Source organism: Heterodontus francisci, unplaced genomic scaffold (assembly GCF_036365525.1).
Source record: "Heterodontus francisci isolate sHetFra1 unplaced genomic scaffold, sHetFra1.hap1 HAP1_SCAFFOLD_1270, whole genome shotgun sequence".
Taxonomy (NCBI): domain Eukaryota; kingdom Metazoa; phylum Chordata; class Chondrichthyes; order Heterodontiformes; family Heterodontidae; genus Heterodontus; species Heterodontus francisci.
The window spans coordinates 100,879-108,183 of NW_027141805.1; the positions used below are offsets into that span (position 1 = coordinate 100,879).

Below are 7,305 nucleotides of genomic sequence, written 5' to 3' on the forward strand. Positions count from 1 at the left end.
AAGTATTAGTAATATATCCCACCCTCTGACACAGTACAGGCAACCCGTACTCCACAGAGAGACAGCAAGTATTAGTAATATATCCCACCCTCTGACACAGTACAGGCAACCCGTACTCCACAGAGATTCAGCAAGTATTAGTAATATATCCCACCCTCTGACACAGTGCAGGCAACCCAGACTCCACAGAGAGACAGCAAGTATTAGTAATATATCCCACCCTCTGACACAGTACAGGCAACCCATACTCCACAGAGAGACAGCAAGTATTAGTAATATACTCCACCCTCTGACACAGTGCAGGCAACTTGTACTCCATAGAGAGACAGCAAGTATTAGTAATATATCCCACCCTCTGACACAGTACAGGCAACTCGTACTCCACAGAGAGACAGCAAGTATTAGTAATATATCACACCCTCTGACACAGTACAGGTAACCTGTACTCCACAGAGAGACAGCAAGTATTAGTAATATACTCCACCCTCTGACACAGTACAGGCAACCCGTACTCCACAGAGAGACAGCAAGTGTTAGTAATATATCCCACCCTCTGACACAGTACAGGCAACTCGTACTCCACAGAGAGACAGCAAGTATTAGTAATATACCCCACCCTCTGACACAGTGCAGGCAACCCGGACTCCACAGAGAGACAGCAAGTATTAGTAATATATCCCACCCTCTGACACAGTACAGGCAACCTATACTCCACAGAGAGACAGCAAGTATTAGTAATATATCCCACCCTCTGACACAGTACAGGCAACCTATACTCCACAGAGAGACAGCAAGTATTAGTAATATACTCCACCCTCTGACACAGTGCAGGCAACTTGTACTCCATAGAGAGACAGCAAGTATTAGTAATATATCACACCCTCTGACACAGTACAGGCAACTCGTACTCCACAGAGAGACAGCAAGTATTAGTAATATATCCCACCCTCTGACACAGTACAGGCAACCTATACTCCACAGAGAGACAGCAAGTATTAGTAATATACTCCACCCTCTGACACAGTACAGGCAACCCGTACTCCACAGAGATTCAGCAAGTATTAGTAATATATCCCACCCTCTGACACAGTACAGGCAACCCAGACTCCACAGAGAGACAGCAAGTATTAGTAATATATCCCACCCTCTGACACAGTACAGGCAACCCATACTCCACAGAGAGACAGCAAGTATTAGTAATATACTCCACCCTCTGACACAGTGCAGGCAACTTGTACTCCATAGAGAGACAGCAAGTATTAGTAATATATCCCACCCTCTGACACAGTACAGGCAACTCGTACTCCACAGAGAGACAGCAAGTATTAGTAATATACCCCACCCTCTGACACAGTGCAGGCAACCCGGACTCCACAGAGAGACAGCAAGTATTAGTAATATATCCCACCCTCTGACACAGTACAGGCAACCTATACTCCACAGAGAGACAGCAAGTATTAGTAATATATCCCACCCTCTGACACAGTACAGGCAACCTATACTCCACAGAGAGACAGCAAGTATTAGAATATACTCCACCCTCTGACACAGTGCAGGCAACTTGTACTCCATAGAGAGACAGCAAGTATTAGTAATATATCACACCCTCTGACACAGTACAGGCAACTCGTACTCCACAGAGAGACAGCAAGTATTAGTAATATATCCCACCCTCTGACACAGTACAGGCAACCCGGACTCCACAGAGAGACAGCAAGTATTAGTAATATATCCCACCCTCTGACACAGTACAGGCAACCTGTACTCCACAGAGAGACAGCAAGTATTAGTAATATATCCCACCCTCTGACACAGTACAGGCAACCTGTACTCCACAGAGAGACCACACGTATTAGTAATATATCCCACCCTCTGACACAGTACAGGCAACCCATACTCCACAGAGAGACAGCAAGTATTAGTAATATACTCCACCCTCTGACACAGTACAGGCAACCTGTACTCCATAGAGAGACAGCAAGTATTAGTAATATATCCACCCTCTGACACAGTACAGGCAACCTGTACTCCACAGAGAGACAGCAAGTATTAGTCATATACCCCACCCTCTGACACAGTACAGGCAACCCCTACTCCACAGAGAGACAGCAAGTATTAGTAATATATCCCACCCTCTGACACAGTACAGGCAACTTGTACTCCATAGAGAGACAGCAAGTATTAGTAATATATCCCACCCTCTGACACAGTACAGGCAACTCGTACTCCACAGAGAGACAGCAAGTATTAGTAATATATCCCACCCTCTGACACAGTACAGGCAACCTGTACTCCACAGAGAGACAGCAAGTATTAGTAATATATCCCACCCTCTGACACAGTACAGGCAACCCGTACTCCACAGAGATTCAGCAAGTATTAGTAATATACCCCACCCTCTGACACAGTACAGGCAACCCGTACTCCATAGAGAGACAGCAAGTATTAGTAATATATCACACCCTCTGACACAGTACAGGCAACCCGTACTCCATAGAGATTCAGCAAGTATTAGTAATATATCACACCCTCTGACACAGTACAGGCAACCTGTACTCCACAGAGATTCAGCAAGTATTAGTAATATACCCCACCCTCTGACACAGTACAGGCAACCCGTACTCCACAGAGAGACAGCAAGTATTAGTAATATATCCCACCCTCTGACACAGTACAGGCAACCCGTACTCCACAGAGAGACAGCAAGTATTAGTAATATATCACACCCTCTGACACAGTACAGGCAACCCGTACTCCATAGAGATTCAGCAAGTATTAGTAATATATCACACCCTCTGACACACTACAGGCAACCTGTACTCCACAGAGATTCAGCAAGTATTAGTAATATATCACACCCTCTGACACAGTACAGGCAACCCGTACTCCATAGAGATTCAGCAAGTATTAGTAATATATCCCACCCTCTGACACAGTACAGGCAACCCGTACTCCACAGAGAGACAGCAAGTATTAGTAATTTATCACACCCTCTGACACAGTACAGGCAACCCGGACTCCACAGAGAGACAGCAAGTATTAGTAATATACCCCACCCTCTGACACAGTACAGGCAACCCGTACTCCACAGAGATTCAGCAAGTATTAGTAATATATCCCACCCTCTGACACAGTACAGGCAACCTGTACTCCACAGAGAGACAGCAAGTATTAGTAATATATCCCACCCTCTGACACAGTACAGGCAACCTGTACTCCATAGAGAGACAGCAAGTATTAGTAATATATCCCACCCTCTGACACAGTACAGGCAACTTGTACTCCATAGAGAGACAGCAAGTATTAGTAATATATCCCACCCTCTGACACAGTACAGCCAACTCGTACTCCACAGAGAGACAGCAAGTATTAGTAATATATCCCACCCTCTGACACAGTACAGGCAACCTGTGCTCCACAGAGAGACAGCAAGTATTAGTAATATATCACACCCTCTGACACAGTACAGGCAACCCGGACTCCACAGAGAGACAGCAAGTATTAGTAATATACCCCACCCTCTGACACAGTACAGGCAACCCGTACTCCACAGAGATTCAGCAAGTATTAGTAATATATCCCACCCTCTGACACAGTACAGGCAACTCGTACTCCACAGAGAGACAGCAAGTATTAGTAATATACCCCACCCTCTGACACAGTACAGGCAACCCGTACTCCACAGAGATTCAGCAAGTATTAGTAATATATCCCACCCTCTGACACAGTACAGGCAACTCGTACTCCACAGAGAGACAGCAAGTATTAGTAATATATCCCACCCTCTGACACAGTACAGGAAATCTGTACTCCACAGGGAGACAGCAAGTATTAGTAATATACCCCACCCTCTGACACAGTACAGGCAATCTGTACTCCACAGGGAGACAGCAAGTATTAGTAATATATCCCACCCTCTGACACAGTACAGGCAACCCGGACTCCACAGAGAGACAGCAAGTATTAGTAATATATCCCACCCTCTGACACAGTACAGGCAACCTGTACTCCACAGAGAGACAGCAAGTATTAGTAATATATCCCACCCTCTGACACAGTACAGGCAACCTGTACTCCACAGAGAGACAGCAAGTATTAGTAATATATCCCACCCTCTGACACAGTACAGGCAACCCGGACTCCACAGAGAGACAGCAAGTATTAGTAATATATCCCACCCTCTGACACAGTACAGGCAACCTGTACTCCACAGAGAGACAGCAAGTATTAGTAATATATCCCACCCTCTGACACAGTACAGGCAACCCGGACTCCACAGAGAGACAGCAAGTATTAGTAATATATCCCACCATCTGACACAGTACAGGCAACCTGTACTCCACAGAGAGACAGCAAGTATTAGTAATATATCCCACCCTCTGACACAGTACAGGCAACTCGTACTCCACAGAGAGACAGCAAGTATTAGTAATATATCCCACCCTCTGACACAGTACAGGCAACTCGTACTCCACAGAGAGACAGCAAGTATTAGTAATATATCCCACCCTCTGACACAGTACAGGCAACCCGTACTCCACAGAGAGACAGCAAGTATTAGTAATATATCCCACCCTCTGACACAGTACAGGCAACCCGTACTCCACAGAGAGACAGCAAGTATTAGTAATATATCCCACCCTCTGACACAGTACAGGCAACCCGGACTCCACAGAGAGACAGCAAGTATTAGTAATATATCCCACCCTCTGACACAGTACAGGCAACCTGTACTCCACAGAGAGACAGCAAGTATTAGTAATATATCCCACCCTCTGACACAGTACAGGCAACCCGGACTCCACAGAGAGACAGCAAGTATTCGTAATATATCCCACCATCTGACACAGTACAGGCAACCTGTACTCCACAGAGAGACAGCAAGTATTAGTAATATATCCCACCCTCTGACACAGTACAGGCAACTCGTACTCCACAGAGAGACAGCAAGTATTAGTAATATATCCCACCCTCTGACACAGTACAGGCAACTCGTACTCCACAGAGAGACAGCAAGTATTAGTAATATATCCCACCCTCTGACACAGTACAGGCAACCCGTACTCCACAGAGAGACAGCAAGTATTAGTAATATATCCCACCCTCTGACACAGTACAGGCAACCCGTACTCCATAGAGAGAGCTATGGAATTCCCTGCCCGTACCTCACTCTCTCTCTCTCCGCCTTTGAACACCCATCTCTCTGACTGACCGTTCTTTCACCTGCCCCAACATCTCCTTCCGTGAGCCGCTGTTAATTCCTCTTTAATAAACAGTGCCCTGGCTTGCCTGGCCTAACCTCACCGTATCGACTCCAGCTTGATGCTGCACCGGATGAAAGAGGTGAGACCGGGGACGGCGTCGTCTGTCAGACGATTGTCAGCCAGATCCAGATGAGTTAGAGTCTCCTTGAGTCCGAGTGCAGACGTGAGCACTTTGCAGCCAGTATCCGTTATACCGTTATTCCAGAACCTGCAGGGCAATGGGAACTCAGCGTCAAACTCCACGTCTGTAATACATTGAACCAAATTCTCAGAGTCTGTTCATTGCATCAGCCTTGGGGAATCCCACTCATCGACTTGCACGGCAAGACACTGGGAAGTACACAGCAACAGGAGGATCCCATTCAGCCCCCCCCCTTCCCTCGAGCCTGTTACACAGGAACAGGAGGATCCCATTCAGCCTCCCCCTCCCTCGAGCCTGTTACACAGGAACAGGAGGATCCCATTCAGCCTGCACCCCCTCGAGCCTTTTACACAGGAACAGGAGGATCCCATTCAGCCTCCCCCCCTCGAGCCTATTACACAGGAACAGGAGGATCCCATTCAGCCCCCACCCCCTCGAGCCTGTTACACAGCAACAGGAGGATCCCATTCAGCACCCCCCTCCCTCGAGCCTGTTACACAACAACAGGAGGATCCCATTCAGCCTCCCCCTCCCTCGAGCCTGTTACACAGGAACAGGAGGATCCCATTCAGCCTCCCCCTCCCTCGAGCCTGTTACACAGCAACAGGAGGATCCCATTCAGCCCCCCCCCCCTCCCTCAAGCCTGTTACACAGCAACAGGAGGATCCCATTCAGCACCCCCCTCCCTCGAGCCTGTTACACAGGAACAGGAGGATCCCATTCAGCCTCCCCCCCCTCGAGCCTGTTACACAGGAACAGGAGGATCCCATTCAGCTCACCCTCCTCAAGTCTGTTACACAGGAACAGGAGGATCCCATTCAGCCCCCCGCACCTCGAGCCTGTTACACAGGAACAGGAGGATCCCATTCAGCCTCCCCCTCCCTCGAGCCTGTTAGACAGGAACAGGAGGATCCCATTCTGACAGATCCAACAATTATTATAGATATCCCAAGAAACCCATTGGCTATCCACCGCTGGAGGGACAAATGGTTCAGGAAATGCGTTTTGAGCCATTTTCTGTGATCTTAGATCAGGTTTTCTCCCGGGTGGGCTTTTAAAAGCTGGTTAAAATCACCGTAGCGTACAGGAGCCTGTTTGAACTGGAGTGCTCCGGCTGGCTGCTCTTTAATACACACACTAGGGCCCTGGAGAGTGTTATTGAGCAGAGACACCTTGGGGGTGCAAGTACATCGTTCCCTGAAAGTGGCAACACAGGTGGACAGGGTGGTGAAGAAGGCGTATGGCATGCTTGCCTTCATCGGCCGAGGCATTGGGTACAAGAGTTGGGACATCATGTTACAGTTGTACATAACCTTAGTTAGGCCGCATTTGGAGTACTGTGTGCAGTTCTGGTCGCCGCACTACAGGAAAGATGTGATTAAGCTAGAGAGGGTGCAGAAAAGATTCACAAGGATGTTGCCTGGTTTGGAGGGCTTGAGTTATAAAGAGAGATTTGGATAGGCTGGGTCTGTTTTCCCTGGAGCGAAGGAGGCTGAGAGGGGACATGATAGAGGTATATAAAATGATGAGAGATATAGATAGGGTAGATAGCCAGAGTCTGTTTCCCATGGTAGGGGTGACTAAAACTGATTGGTCTGTTCGGTCGCGTGAAGACCTTTGGCGGAAAACCCACCTCCCTGAGCGGGACATCATTCCTGGAACCAAGTTACAGCCGATGCCGAACCCCTCCCCTCTCCTCTCTACACCGTGCTGACACTTTGAATGAGCAGTCGGGTTCAGCACCTCTCCCGCTCTCTCTCTCTCTCTCTCTCTCTCTCTGTCTCTCTCTCTTTCTCTCTGTCTCTCTCTCTGTCTCTCTCTCTCTCTCTGTGTCTCTCTCTCTCTCTGTCTCTCTGTCCCCCCTCTCTGTCTTTATCTCTCTCTGTCTCTCTCCCTCCC

General features: G+C 48.0%; 1 long non-coding RNA gene across 1 annotated transcript in view; it reads right to left on the reverse strand.

Moving 5' to 3' along the window:
- Positions 1-5,462, reverse strand: part of LOC137364724 (uncharacterized) — a 45,817-nt gene extending 40,355 nt beyond the window's left edge. The window contains exon 1 of the long non-coding RNA XR_010973189.1: positions 5,305-5,462. This is a non-coding gene — a long non-coding RNA (uncharacterized lncRNA). The remainder of the gene's footprint in view (positions 1-5,304) is intronic.
- Positions 5,463-7,305: the final 1,843 nt, after the last annotated feature.